This window comes from Marmota marmota, unplaced genomic scaffold, assembly GCF_001458135.2.
Source record: "Marmota marmota marmota unplaced genomic scaffold, marMar, whole genome shotgun sequence".
NCBI classification, from domain to species: domain Eukaryota; kingdom Metazoa; phylum Chordata; class Mammalia; order Rodentia; family Sciuridae; genus Marmota; species Marmota marmota.
Window position 1 is genome coordinate 10,800,811 of NW_026000037.1, and position 15,539 is coordinate 10,816,349.

Consider the following 15,539-nt stretch of genomic DNA (forward strand, 5'->3'; position numbering starts at 1 on the left):
TATATATATATATATATATATTACACTATTATTAAAAGAAACTCAATGGTTCACTAATGAATTCAAATAACATTTAATTACCTTAGAATGTCTAACAAGGAGTTGAAGTAAACAACAATTTGAAAGGAAAATAAAAACAGCATTAAAGTGAAATTCCTAGATGCACTTTCTAGCTGATGCACCAGAACACACTAACTACTAGGTCATAGCAGAAGAACTGCAGAAAAGCAGTTCTTGGGGGTATCCTGCCACCCACCACCTCCCCTTTGGCTGCACTAAGATGGGGTAGTCCAGAGACGCTGGACTGAGACAGTCCAGAGAAGGAGGCACACTCAGTGCATTGGGGAACCAGGAGTTTACCAAAGGAAATAGAAATATTGCATTATTTTAAAAAATGGGTTTTTTTTGTGGTTATAGATGGGTAGCATGCCTTTATTTTTATTTGTTTATTTTTATGTGGTGCTGAGGATCGAACCCAGAACCTTTCATGTGCTAGGCAAGTGCTCTGCCATTGAGCCCCAGCCTCAGCCTCAGACCCTGCATTATTTTAATAAACAGTGTGCCTGTATAGAAAACATGCTGAATGTGCATCAGCCTGACTAGAGGTGTACTGAGATTCTGATCCTCTAAGCACTAGGGTAAAGTGGGTGCTGGGTATCCTATTAACTCATTTTGCCAAGGCCTTTGGACTAGTATCTTTTAGCTACAAGCACCCTAGGTCAGATCCTCTCAAGGAACCATAAGATATTATATGCCATGCCTCTTCCTCTCTTTTTACTTTCTTTCTTTTTTTTTTCTCTCTCTCTCTCTTTTTTCTTTTTAACCAGGAATGGAATCCAGGGGCGCTTTACCATTAAGCCATATTCTCAGCCTTTTTAAAATTATATTTTATTTAGAGACAGGGTTTCAATGAGTTGCTAAGGTCCTCGCTAAGTTGGTGAGACTGGTTTTGAACTTGTAATCCTCCTGCCTCAGCCTCCTGAGTCACTGGGATCCATATCTCTTTTGATGTTCTAATCTATAAAGTGCTATTTTTTAGTCAAAATAGAGATTTGTCACTCACCTTCCCAATTCCAATTTAACTTTATAAAATATTTTTATCCTTTTAAATTAAGTAGTAGTTAACTGGAATATACCTGGTTAAGGTAGGAAATTCAGATTCTAAGCTCAGCTCCATAATTCACTCTGTGAATGTAGAAAACGATTTCAACATCTTTGCAGCCATAAGTTGCCTTGTCATTAAAATTATAGAATAGGGAGGAATTGTTTTGTCCAAACAACAATTGTATGTTGAGTTTTTGGCAATCTGTAAAATACCTGGTTTGTGAAATCAAACAATTACACATTTGGCAAACATGTCTAAATAGAAGAATTTCCAAAAACTGATGATAAAAAGTGTCTTTGGGTGAGTTGGATTGTACTTGAGAAATGAAAGAGTCAAGGAATGCATGTGCTAGAGTCAAGCTGATACCAAATTTGAATTCAATTTCTATTATGTAAATGATGTAACCAAACTAAACTTCCATTTATCTATAAATTGAATTCAAATAGTACATACCCATAAGGCTGATGTGATTATGAAATAAGATAATATTTTTTTTATAATTGTTACAATTCCTGTTACATTGTTCTTACTAAATTTTGTTAATACAAGAGATGTGGCTTTATAAAGAGGGGATCACTTGCTCTCACATATTTTCAAGTCAAGAATAAATCTACACATAAGCATAGTATATAAAAAATCTTAACTATGTGTTGGACCCACATATACTAGTTAAAGAACCTTAATTTCAAGCTACCTTCTTAAATAGTCTGATTCAACCTTCAATTTTGAATAGTTTCATAAAAAGTCAAACTAGCTAAATCAGACTATAAAAAACGCTTAAAGGGAGTTGTAATCACTTATCATTATCATTTGACATATTTTATTCCTCCTTCCCATGCCCAGTAGGTAATTACTCTATTCTAATGTTAAAACTTAGGCTTATAAATGCTGTTTATAAGACGATAAAGACTCTTTTTTTCTGTCTGTAATCTCTCTTCTTTGTCTTGGCAGCCAGTTCGGTCTTTCACTATGAAAAAGAGACAGACATCAGCAATATGTGGTGAAACAAAACTTAAAAAATAGAATATTCTCTAAAATTAAATAAGTTTTTGCGTTAATTACTCATAATTACTCAAACTTTTTGTTGAAATTCATCCAATGCATAAAAGAGTTGGCTTGGAAATTAGTGCTTAAAAGTGTTCTATCTTAAAATGTATATGTGTGTACTTATGTATATGTTTATATAATGTGTTCTTATGTATTATATATAAAGTATATGTGTACATATGTATTATAAATATCCCATAGATTAAATAAACTATGCCTAGTTTTTATAATTACAATTTAGCGAAAAAGAATTAACAGCTTTTCCTGTTACGTATAAATGCCTGGGTTGTCAGAAGTTTCTCCTAGCCCACTCTGGAACCAGTCCTCCTGGGTTTACCTAAGTTTGACTACATTGGCTTGCTCAGAAATTGAGCCAGTCTTCTCCAGTGTCTTCAAGTTCTGGTACAGGTTCTAAGATATGAGCAAAAAAATAGTGTCAATTTTAAGTTCTGACCTTTATTTGGGAAACATAAGTTCTGCGGGAAGCCACCTATGAGCCATGGGTGAACTGAGTGATGCTTGAGTCATTCATTAGGCAGGGAAGGCTGATTTGGGGAACTCCCAGGCGGAATCCACTGGTTGGAGAATGCCTCATTCACCTAGCGCTCTGTCCTCGCTCACAGCTCAAGTTCAGGTTCAGCTCCGGAGACTGGAGTGGCCTGCTGGAGCCAGACAGCCTCCCAGAGATGGGTGTAGCATGCATGCCAAATGCCTTCAACCTGTTTACTGCAACCCTGCCACACTGAGAAGCAAGCACCAAGACTCCTCCCAATGTAACCTTATTCCTGTCTTTGATGTTCTCCCCCTTAAAAAAAGAATTGGGGCCTTTTTCTGTTGTTCAGTTCCAGTTCCTATCAGGACAGGAAGACCCATCTGTCGCTCAGCCCTTTTATTTTTATTTATTTATTTTTTTTACAGAGTTTCTATTATAGCATTATTTGTAAAATCTAATCTTTGGCTTTGTCTTCTTTTTTCAGACTTTTTTCATTTTCCCAGGCAGCTCACGCCTCCTGGCCAGGAACCTACTCTTTCAGGGTGCTGGCCAGCTCAATAAAGATCTCTGAACTTCCCTTTCTAGAGTTAAAAATAAAAAGTAAATTTATTACATAAAGGTGTTATTAGATTGTATTAGGTAATGCTAATCCCTCTGACATAGAACCTTATACCTGGTAGACACTGGATGTTTCCTTGTCCCCATCAATTGGTGAGGATACAAGGAAACAATTCTTTATCTGTCACAATCCATCCATAGGTGTGTGTGAGAGCTATGCGTATTTGAGTGTATGAGGGGACTGGCCTAATGTTACTGCCTGATTGGGCTGTGCGAGGTATGTGCGCCTTTTCTCTTGCTCTACCTGTGATCCCACACACCACCTGAGATGGGCAGGGCTTTCCAAGATGTCAGTCAGTCTGCTGACAGCAAGACTTGACCAAGCAAGACTGCACCCTTCAAAACCCAATCCCTTGCCTTATTTGGATGGAACTTTCTATAGAATGTCTTTCCCCTAAATAAACAGAGGGGTTCAGGGTGTACTCTCTCTCGCCTCTTGCCTCTCTTGCTCTCCTTGCCTTTCAGCGTGGGAGCTGACACCTGACATTTCCGAGTCATCCTTGACCCCTGAAAAAGGTATTTCTGTGTTTGTGTGGTTTTTTAGTTGCCAGCCTAGTCAGCTGGTGACATTTATCTAAGAAGAAAGAGATATAAGGGCTTTTAAGGGTGAATGCCATTACTATTACAGTGGTTTATTATGTTCTGGATGGTAATTGAAGATCCTAATCGTGGGTATAAACCACGTCTGATACATGAAGTGAACAGGGTCCTAGTTTGCATGTTTATCTATACTAGAAGTTAGTCTTATAGTCATGATTTAATTTTGGTACCAAGTTATACTACCCAAATAAATAAGAGACAGAGTTAAAGCAGAATGCTAATTAACCCTTGAAATCTGAAAAATAGTCAACTTAGATTCACATAAGTTGTCAAATTAGCATAAATTTTCTGGTTGAGTTTCCTCTTCCTAAGCAACTAAGGTGTGTAACATAGTAAATGACATTCTCTCTTCTGGAGTATTTTGAAAACTTCAGAATCCTTGTTTTCTAAATTAGAGATTAAAAGAATTATTACTTTACCATAATGAGATCTCAGAGACACTTTTTTTTTCCCGAGAAAACATCTGCAATCTATGGCTCTGGGAAATTTATTTTGTGTATCAATATTTTTCTCCTTTCCATTACTAAGTAGCATTTCATTATGAACGTAACACCACTTTTTTTTTTAATCCATTCCCCAGGTGAAGAACATTTGGATTGTTTCTACTTGTTGGTGATTCTGAATAAAGTGGTTATATGCATACAGATAGCCATATGAATATAGATTTTATTTCTTTTGAAAATATCTAGGAGTAGATTTCTGCAGGGCACAGTGAGTGCATATTTATCTCCATATTGGCTATTCTGTGAGAGCTTTGTAGTATATGCTAAGAGACATATCGTGGCTAAAGGATTGATGATAGCCATAAAGCTAACTCCAACATCTACATGATGTGTCTCTTAGTGCACCATTTGATGAAAATTTTCAACTCTGTGCCAGGGAGCTGCAGGAACAAGGCCATCTTAGCACATATGCAACGCTAACAAGCCTTACAACAAAGATTGCTCTTACAAGATAATCTTAAACTTCCTTTAAAAAGAAAAAGAACAGAAAAAAGCACACAAGCAAAAACCACCTTGTAACTGACTTGAACTTAATACAGTTATAATAAAAGGGGAGGAATTTTTCCAACATTGAGAATAGTGTTCATATGTAGACATACCTGGTCAGGCAGTCATCTGATTCCCTCCTCCCTGACCCTATCTGGTCAATGCCACTGGCCTAATCATGCTAGCCATCCAGTAAGAGTGCTGACAACATAACTGCTTGAACTTCAGACAGTGTCTAAGTTTCAACTTTGATGAAAATCAGTCCAAAGGTGAAAAGTTCCAGGAAAAGCTAGCTCCACCCAAAGCCTTTAATGCATCCATGTTCCAATTGTTTACAATACTGATCTACTTGACAGTAGATACTGTCAGACATTTTTCTCCTCATTCTAATGGGTTTGTAGTATTATTTCAGTGTTTTTGTAACTTGATTTCTCTAGTGATTAGTAATAGTGAACAGGTAATCAAAGATATTGATTTCTGTCTTCTTTGTTGCAGTGTCTAGCCAAATGTTTTGGAAAAGAAGATTATTATTTTATTTCATTTTGTGTTTTCTTATTATTGACATTTAGACTTCTTTATATATTCTACATGTGAACTGTTTATCAGGTATGTGACTTGCAAGTATTTCTTCTCATTCTATATCTTCATATTTTATCAGAATCTTCTAAGTTTTCTGCTAATTTTTTAATATTTTTACCTTTGAGTATATAATCTTATTTGAATTAATATTGTGTGAATTTTGAGGTACAGAGTGAATTTTCTTTTTTTATGTGAAAATTCAGGTGTTCCAGAATCATTTGTTGAAAAAAAAAATCATCATTTCTCCATTGAATTACTTTTTTTTTTTACTTTGTATAAAGTCAATTGGCAAAATTTTCATGGATGTGGGGGAGAGAGAGGGAGAATATAATATCAGGAGATAGAAAGAAGCAGAAAAAGAGAAAACACATAATAAAAGAAAAAGAGAAAGAAAATGAAAATAAATTAAATATCTGTATTAGGATTTTCTGAAAACAATTCTAAAGCAAATTATTTTACACTACTTAGCAGCTATACAAAATAGTAAAAACATATAATTTGAACCTGGATTACAAATTTACTTAGGCAGTTTGACAAATACAAACTGTCCACTTGTAGATAAGGTAAATTGGTTGAACCAATTGTGTTCTCTTGCTGAACCTCTCAATTTTACATAAAATATAAATTGTGCTTTTCAAAAACTGTCCTAAGTTTCAGTTTTGCTAAAAGTTGGTAATTAAAATGTACTTTACAATTATTATACTTTGTAAAAAATCTGTTTTCCAAACATGCAAAATGAAAAGTGTATCACACACTTTACAAGCCATTTCAGATATTTTGGCCTCATTCATCTTCCCTTTGACCTCTTCTTAGCCCACCTAAAAGTTAAAATAAGTAAGGTTTAATACTGTCCCCAGATCAAGTCTAGTTGGGAAATGGATATGCAAACAGATGTCAAAATATTGTCATTCATTCTGCACATAAATGTTAGTGCTGATCACTGTTTCCGGTTCCTGGACAGAAAGGTATGGCAGGGCAAAAATGTAAAAATAACCGCTCTTGTGAAGCTTATTCTATAGCAAGGAAATCATACTGTGCTCATATAATAAAAGAAGATAATTATATTGCATGTAAGGAAAAAGTAGGACAGAGGAATTGTGATCCAGGTGGTAAACATTGCAGTTTAAATTGTGTTGGATGATTTTAAGTAAAGACTTGAAATGCATGTGGTAGTTGGTTTTACAGAATGCTCAGCAAGGGACATTCCTGGACAATAGAAAGGTCAGTGCAAAGTCCCTGAGTCTTTCTGAAGAAAAATATGGAAGCCAGCATGTTGGGAATGGAATGGAAAGTGAGGGTGGGGGGCAGAGAAGAGGAGATGAGATTAAGCAAACATTTGTGGGGAACTTCCAGTTCTTTGGCCTTTGCTGCATTAAAATGTCTCTGTCTTCACAGGGACAGAGACAGTCTGATCCACCTTTTCTTCTAAAACAGCTACTGTGTTGAAAGCAGCAGCTCAAAAAGAAGTAGGGGCAAGTCTTGCAGGCCTGTGAAGCTGAGGGAGCCCAGACCTCCATTGTTCTCAGCCTGGGGATGCCAGGAAGAGCCTCATGGTCAAAGTCACCCATGAATTGTCATGTGATATTGATTGAGTTCTGGAACTTACCTGATAAAAAATAATTACCTGATGGATGAGATCAATAAGATCTTTGTGTATAGAATGTTAACAAGAAAAGAAAAAAAAATCACTATAGTTGAATTTTTCTTTTCTAAAACCTATACAGGAGATCAATATCGGGAGCATGCAGTTTGATCTCCTCAAAGGTATCAGGAACTGAAGCCAAGATGATTCATGTGTATGATTTTTGTAGATACAACTTGCTTACTTCCTACCAATATTATTTTGAACCTTAGAATCAGCTAATTTCATGCACGCTTCTTATCCCTAAGCACTGAACAAAACCCTGTGGATCTTCCGTGCTTCCTCCCACCGCTTATGACAGTCCACTGATGTCCTCCACACAGACCACCTCAATAGGCCTTTAGTTGTTCCCTTTCAATCTCAAATAACTTCCTTAAGAAACTCTATAGCAGGAAAGATTATTCTTTACCAACTGAATGCTAGAAATCACCTACTGATGTTATTTATGTTAATCCCTTCTAGGTGAAGGTACTTGTTCACCCATGTCCTCAGGGATTCCCCAGTTCAGGAGTGTGTGGCAGAGAAGAGTCGGTATTATCTTGCTTGTTCGGTGCCTTTTCCCAGCCTTTACCTCTATATTCTCAGGTAGCACGCCCACATATTGGAAACTTAGCCCATCTAGTCTAGTCTACTCTATTAAGGTCTGTGTTCTTAACCATCTTCCCATAATAATTGAGGTTATAGCACTTGTTTCCTTTTCCTTCCTGAATTCTGTTACCATCATTTCCATGACTGTTATTACTGATGTCGATGAACAAGTATTTCTAGCTCTCTCCCTCATGGGTCATATGTTAGGATCACCCACAGGAAAACTTGTTCTTCCAAAAGTATCGTGAACAGATATAATCAGTGACATTTACTAGTCAGGGTATTTAATTACTGGCTTCAGACACTCTTAGAGTGTTCTTTTCCTCTGGCATGACATCTAACTAGTGATACTGCTTCAGCCTATATCCTTAAATAGGTGTGAAAAACAGAACATATAAACAGACTTGTCAGAGTAGTAGCATAAGCTTAATAGAAGACTTTATTTTAGCCCAATGAGATACTGCTGTGCTGCTCACACAGCATAAATGAGCCTACTCAGCCACTGAGGAATGTAGAAATTGTTATAAACAAGACAGTTAAATTAACATATATCACATTTGCTATAGATTGGCTGGACACAGGCTGCTGGAAACTTATGATAAACTCGAAGGTTGGCAATCCATATTATGGCATGGCAAAACAGTTAAATTTCTACTTGGTATAAGATAGAAAATATATTTTACGAACTCAACCTATCTAAAAAAGACATTGGAAAACAACATATTGATGGTATGTTTTGGCTATAGTTGAACAATTACTATCAGAATGAGACGAGCTCTGAAATATTTTCATGGTATCAAGCAGAAGGAAAGAAAATAGAAAGAAACTGGAAACCCAGAGACTTGCAATGTTGAAAAGGGAGCCTTTCCTTCTCTCCAACTTCGATGAAGACAAGACTGAGAAGACCTATGATTGACGAAGCTAGATTAGGCTATACCTTGCTGTGAGAGTCAAATGAAGGCTGTAGCTGCCACAACTGCAGAAAACATGTGAGGGGATTCAGGTGCATCCTGCAGAAGTCTTCCCTTGGAAAAAATGCCTTAGTGAAAAGAAGCTAGGAGTATGAAGAGTAGATAAAAGCATGTTTAACAATGGTCTGTGACTATGAACTCCTCCAAATAAGTAACTCAAGTAAATAAGCACATAAATGTTTTCAGAAAGCAGCACTACAATTCAAGAAGCCACTGGGTGTGTACACTTCAGTGTGGCGCATACACCATGTGGTAAAGCCAGCGGCTATACAGGGCTATTGAGAATGAGATGTGGCTAAGTGTGAATGAAAACATGAATTTAATTTTATCTAAATTAATTAAAGTTTTTATTTTAAAACATACTAAATATTTGGAGTTATGTACAACATGCTTGTTTAGAAAGGTCATGTTTTCTTTCGTTAAACCCTTGGAAATTTAGCATCATAACTGACATGTACTGTATATATGAAATACACACTGGTCTTTGAAGATTTAGCTGAAAATGACAAAATAAATATTAATTACTCTTTTTAGATTTACTGTGAAATATAATATTCTATATACATGGATTTTAAAAAGATCTCTGCTGTGCTGATTTTACCTGTTTTTTTTTCATTTTTTAAAAATATGGATCATTTTTCAGTTGCTTAAGTTGGCTACATGATATTTTAGTGGATAGTGCTAATTTGGCCTAAAAAGCAGTTGTGACTATTTGACAGTTGAAATGATCCTTACTCTCCAGTGCTGAGAGACCTGCACACTTAACATCCAGAAAGGCTTATTATCTAATTTTATCTAATTTTCTGTTGCCAAGGGAAAGGAAGGGGGAAAAAAAAAAGACTGACCTCTAGAGAGCAGAGAGAGGACTGACCCCAGGAAGACATGAACCAAGGACCTCCTCAGGGGACAACAGCACTGTCATCCCCAAGGAGGGGCCTCATCATTTCTGTGCAACAAGATTAATGCCAAATGTTTGTTGCTTTGTGTCGGCCATTATTCTCCTTCCTGAATCTGTACTAAGAATATTTGCTCCCTGTTCTTTCTCTGTACTTCAGACAAGTGCAGCAAAAGTATGTGTCCTTTTGGTACACAGGCCAAAATAAGTTATATTTAGACCTAAGAGACTTCTGAGCACCACCCTTGAGAGTGAGAAAAAAAAAAAAAACAACACACACACTTCATAAAAAGAGATCCTGATCTTTGAGCATGATTCTCTGACAGAAGAGAATGTACTACTCTAACTTGGAAAGTATCTGCATAAACTCTGGCTGCAGGAAGGAGAGCAGGATTAATCATTTGTGCACCAAGCAAACATTGCATCCATCCATTACATATTACCAGCTTTCTTCCTTCATTGCAGGATTAGTCTTATGATTCTCTTATATGGGGTGGGGCCATTTGAAAACCCATGCATGAGTTGTAAACTGAAATGATGTCTGCCAATGAAATGATGTCTGGTCTGGGACACTCTTTTCTTCCTGATAACCAACAATTTTCTTAATGCCCACAGCTTCCTTAGCTGTGGAGTGGATGTATGAGTGTAGCTTCCCTGCTGAACCATAATGGACACAAGACAGGACAAGAAAGAAGCTTGGTTATTTTAACATAGTGTTTAGGTAAGGGTGGAGAATCCCCCCATAGATGCACTGGAGCTGTTGGCTATCTTGACTTACCAGAGCCTGCCCTGGAGACACACATTACATATAGTTATAGATATAAGTATAGAGATACATGTATATCTATATCTATATCTCTCTCTCTCTCTATATATATATATATATATATATAGAGAGAGAGAGAGAGAGAGATATAGATATAGATATATAGAGATAAATATAGATGGATATAGATATAGATAGATATAGATATTGATATATAGAGATATATATAGAGAGATATAAGTATATATAGATATATAGAGAGATATAGGTATATATAGATATATATAGATATAGAGATAGATGTAGATATAGATATATAGAGAGATATGTAGATATATAAATATATATATAGGTATATAGATATATAGAGAGATATATAGATATAGAGAGATATAGATATATAGATATATACATATACAGAGAGATATATAGGTATATATATAGAGAGATATATACAGAGCTATAGAGATAGATAGAGATAGATAGAAATAGATATAGATAGATATAGAGAGATATAGAGATACAGTGATATAGGGATATATAGATATATAGAGATATATCCATATAGATAGATAGATAGATAGATATAGTTATATTCCATTCAACAAACTTGTCTTCAATCAAAAAATCATTCTCCTGACTCCAAAGCTGAGTTTTATAAATCACATTTGCTTTACTTCTGAAATCTTCAAATTCATGTTTCTTTTATCTAGTCATTTCTTCTTCTCATTTTGTAAATTCCATGCCACTCGTTAATTTTTCCTTTTATTCTGTATAGTTCTTTCATCTATTAACATTCCCCTTTCTGAGATTCATAGCCCTTGTCTCTCACCAAAATATAGCAGTTTGGGTCCTTCTATAGGAATTTGAGTCTTTGTAAAACGCTATTTACATTGCTCAGTTTTGTCTTTTTTCCCTACAACAATTTTGAATTTTACTTTTGCCCTATGATTCCGAAAAACAATGACAGAGAAACCCTCTCCACTGTTTATATTCCAGAAATAGTTTATAGTATAGCCAGGGCCCCCTTCCTCTGTATTGCTTAGGTAAGACTTGGGAGTCTTCCCATTGTTTTTCTATTAGAAGGCCAGATTTTTAAACTATTATTTTTTGCCTCATAAATGATGAGTTGAACTGTTTGGTTCCCCTGACCAAACAGGATGAAACACCTGCTAACTTGCCCCTGATTAACTAAATTTCTCTCCTTCCTTGATCTAACTGAACTTCTAGACCTCCTAGTCCCCTAGCTGCAGCCCACAGTCCTCATCTGCACAACCCTGTAATCACAGTTGCCTGTAGAAACTGTTTGTACCAGTGTCTCTGCCAAGAACATTGTCTCCATGTGCATCTCTAACTCATTTTCCTAGTTAGACCTGAGTGTGGAAGTCAGGGCATCTGGGAAAGCAATGTTCTACCCTCACTGTCTGTCTGCAGCCCCACCCAATGATGTTTCCTTCCCCAATGCTTCTACCCCTGTATGTACCACTTCATTACCACATACCTCTCCCATCAAGACAGCATACTCTGAATGGTAATTATCTCTTTTATTTGACAGGTAGAACAGTCATTTCTTTCAATAGAAAAAAGCTCACTATGAGGAAATGCTAACAATAGTGCATTTTGCAAAGCTTGAGTTACTTAATCTGGATTGCTATCATATAAGAAATACAGGAGAAAAGTCCAGAATGCTTTGACATTACCAGTCCGGTCAACTACACTGTGCCCAAATAATATGAGCCCCTTTTCCTATGGATCTGATCTTAGTTCCCCAGAGAGAATACAATTGCTTCTAATAACAATTTATACAGGAAACAAAGTACAAATCTATATCAAGGGGAAAAAGCTCCTAAAGGCAATCACATTTGAAAGATGTTACCTATTACCAGGCACACAATAAAGAAATCTTTTTATATTATTATGCAGAGCAGTTAGCACCCTATTGAACATTCCTGAATAGGATCTTGATTTTCACTTTGAACGGAGAAGACCCATTGAAATGTTTGATTCAAACAAGGGATCCCTTTGCTTAAAGGTGAGTCCAAGCAATTCAGAGAGGCATCAGTGCCTTTCCACCAGACTCTTCTTTCTCAAATGAATCTTTTTCATCAATGAAACTTCTAAATGTTGACAGGCTTCCCATCTTGGTCCTGGACTCTTTTCTCTCTTCTATCTGTTCTATTTCCTAGCCTGATCCAGTCCAGCACAATGTTTTAATTTTCAATGAACAAACTCTCTCACTCCTCTGTTTTTACATCTGCCAAACCCAGGCGATGATGGCTGACTCCCTTGCTATAGAATCTCTGAATAAGCAGTCCATGATTGTTCTCAATGCAGATAAGAATGGCAAGTCCGTTTATTTCTATAATATACCTACATGTTTATTCCTTAAAAATAGAAAAATTCCTTAAAAATCAATTGAACATAATTATAATTAAAGAAAACAATGTTTATTGAAAATTAAATTCTTATTTTTTGCAAAATTTGTTCAAATGTATGGATAGATTAGATTTCATTATTTTCACAGTAAATGAATTTCAGATCTATACTTATCTTTAATTTTTGCCTATTTGCCTCTACCTTCATCAAACTCTTGTCTGCAAGGAGAATCCATGTAGATCTTAAAATAGAAAGTATAGATTAATTCAACTCTGGGTAAAAAACTGGAGGTGTTCCAAATCCTGAGGCCAAGCAGCACCCTAGCATTGGACCGGAGGATTAGAATGAATGATTTTCAGGAAGGTTTTCCACTGAGTTCCAAGAGTTTATGTATTCACCTTTCAAACTTAAATGTTAGGTTTTCTCTTTGTGGTATTCTTTCTGCCTTTAGCACATGTGATCCATAAGGCTATAGGAACTATGCAATGTGTGCTTTCAAGAATTATGGAATGAATGTGCGCCTTCCTTTGAAACACTCCAGTAGAGTTGTTATGGTTTGGGTGTCAGGTGTCTCCCAAAAGCTAATGTGTGAGACAATGAAGGAATGTTTAGAGGTGAAATGATTGGGTTGTGAGAGCCTTGACCTAATCAGTGCATGAATTCCTTGACAGGAATTAACTGGATGGTGTGAGTGGAAGAGGTGAGTGACTGGGGATTGACTTTGGGGTTTATATTTTGTCTCTAGTGAGGAACATTCCCTCTCTCTTGTTCTGCTTCCTGGTGATGTCCCCAGCTACTTTTCTCCGTCACGCCCTTCTTCCATGATGTTCTTCCTATATTAGAGCCTTGAAGAATGGAGTGAGTTGGTTGTCGAGAGCCATCTGTGGGCTGTGTGTGGACTACATTGGCATCACAGCCAGTGAATAGGAGAATCTGGTTTCTGGGACCTTCCAGTGGAAATTTCCTCTAGCCAAGACCACCCAAACACTTTGTGAGCCTTATTCTGCTCTGCCCCAGGTCCCACACAGCAGAGGAGATTGGGTGACCTGCTACAGTCTAACAGCCTCTCAGAGATGGGTGTGACCTGCCAAGATGCCAATCAACCTGCTGACTGCAAGACAAAATGAAACAAGACTCCACCCCTGAGACCTTACCCCTGCCTTTAATATACCCCCTTAAATAAACCACGGGAGCCATATTCTAAGTGTCCAGCTCCAGTTCCTGTGTAGGCTAGATCTATCAGGCGCTCTGCTTTCAAAACTATCTTTCAAACTGAGTTTTTTCTTTTTTTTTTTCTTTTTGTTATTGTTGTTGTTGTTGTTCACTAATTATTTCTGACTTATTTTCTCTGGTAACTTATACCCTCCTGGGCAGGAATAGGACTCCCTGGCCAGGCACTGGCAGCTTTCCCATATTTGGTCACCTGTAGACTTAGATCTCTAAAACTATAAGCTCCAAAATGGACTTTTTTTTTTCCTCTAAAATTGTTTGTGTCAGGTCTTTTCGTCATAGAAATGAAAAAGCTGGCTGAAACAGAAGGGGTTATGATTTTTCTTGTCTCACTTCTGTAAAGCCGGCCCTTTGTAGGTGGTGTTCCTGCATTTCTAGGAAACATGTGTCCATAGTAATGGAAGAGCTAATCTGTGGTGTTGAGGTACAGGGGAGACAGAAAAGAGAGAGCAAAGGACAGGGGAGTCGCCAACAGGGCAGACAGAGCAAGAGGTTCCTTATGTAAAGCTGTCTGGAGTGTGCCAGGAAACCAGAGACCAATTCTCCAGAGTAGATGCCGACTCATAAATACAGAATTAACTATATTTATTTATAAAAGAAATCAGAGTGCATATGTGTAGCCACCTGCATGTGACTACAAAGCTATGGTTGATTTTCAGCACTTTTAATCTGAAATAAACCTATTATTACTGTAATTCTTGTAAACCTGCAGCAGTTTTTCAGTTTGAATCAGGGGGTGCATTAGCCCCAATTTGTTGCCTACTCTCTAGTTTATCAGCATGTCCTCCCAATAGTGTATCTACTGGATGGTACTCACGATTAGGCACGTGGCTCAGTGTTCCCTACTGTGTCGCGTTAAAATCAGTGCCCCAAAAGACATTGTATTATTCCAGTGATCAGTCAATCTTGAAAATTTGTTAAAAATACAGTTGTGAACTTCACTTGATACTAATGCACACAGAATTCCAGGGATGGGGTCCAACAGTCAGGGCTTTACCTAGACGCTGGGTAACTCATGCTCTTAGGTTTTCAGGACCTGTGATTCATGGTGTATTCCACCACAGCTTCTATCTCTGTATCATTTCCATAATGTCACATGGCAGCCTCTGTGATTTTTCCAACATGACACTGTAATCTTACAACTAACCTGAGGCCATTGAGCTTCAAGTATAATCATCAGGACGGTTGCATTCCTTTGTCATTGATGCAGTAATGCATGGAAACAGAAATAGATTTTGGAAATAAAGAGTCAAATTACTCTTTTTTTTAGTAGCTGACTATAAAACATTTATATTTGATAGAAGAATTTCTGTGTTATAACTTGATTTAAACACAATACAGAATACAAATATTTTCAGTACAGCAGCATACACCTCCTTCAAAATAGTTTTAAGTAAGAATACCCTATTCTTGGTCCTCAAATAGATAAGAAACTCAAGATTCATTGCCTTATGAGCCTAGGGCAAAACAAACCCAAGCCCAGTGCATACTTAATTGTAATGGGAAATGTTCAATCATGAAAGTGATAGCACACAGGGATTCTTTGAGGACAATAAAGGCATCTTTACTCACAAGGTGCAGTCCCAGTCTACACAGTCACGATCTGTGTGAAGGGTTTACTGTACAGCGATTATAGAATA

General features: G+C 36.9%; 2 long non-coding RNA genes across 3 annotated transcripts; one reads left to right on the forward strand and one right to left on the reverse strand.

Annotated features, from left to right (window-relative positions):
* Window positions 1–1,633: 1,633 nt before the first annotated feature.
* Window positions 1,634–5,072, reverse strand: LOC125619448. Its single transcript, XR_007351009.1, has 3 exons — window positions 4,966–5,072; window positions 2,490–2,563; window positions 1,634–2,072 (listed from the first exon to the last, which is right to left on the reverse strand). It is a non-coding gene; the product is annotated as an uncharacterized LOC125619448 (long non-coding RNA).
* Window positions 5,073–5,133: 61 nt separating this feature from the next.
* LOC125619343 lies at window positions 5,134–14,604 on the forward strand. Of its 2 annotated transcripts, XR_007350842.1 has the most exons (4): window positions 5,134–5,245; window positions 5,348–5,458; window positions 12,217–12,325; window positions 13,687–14,604. It is a non-coding gene; the product is annotated as an uncharacterized LOC125619343 (long non-coding RNA). The 2 variants fall into 2 exon arrangements; XR_007350841.1 differs by lacking the exon at window positions 12,217–12,325.
* Window positions 14,605–15,539: the final 935 nt, after the last annotated feature.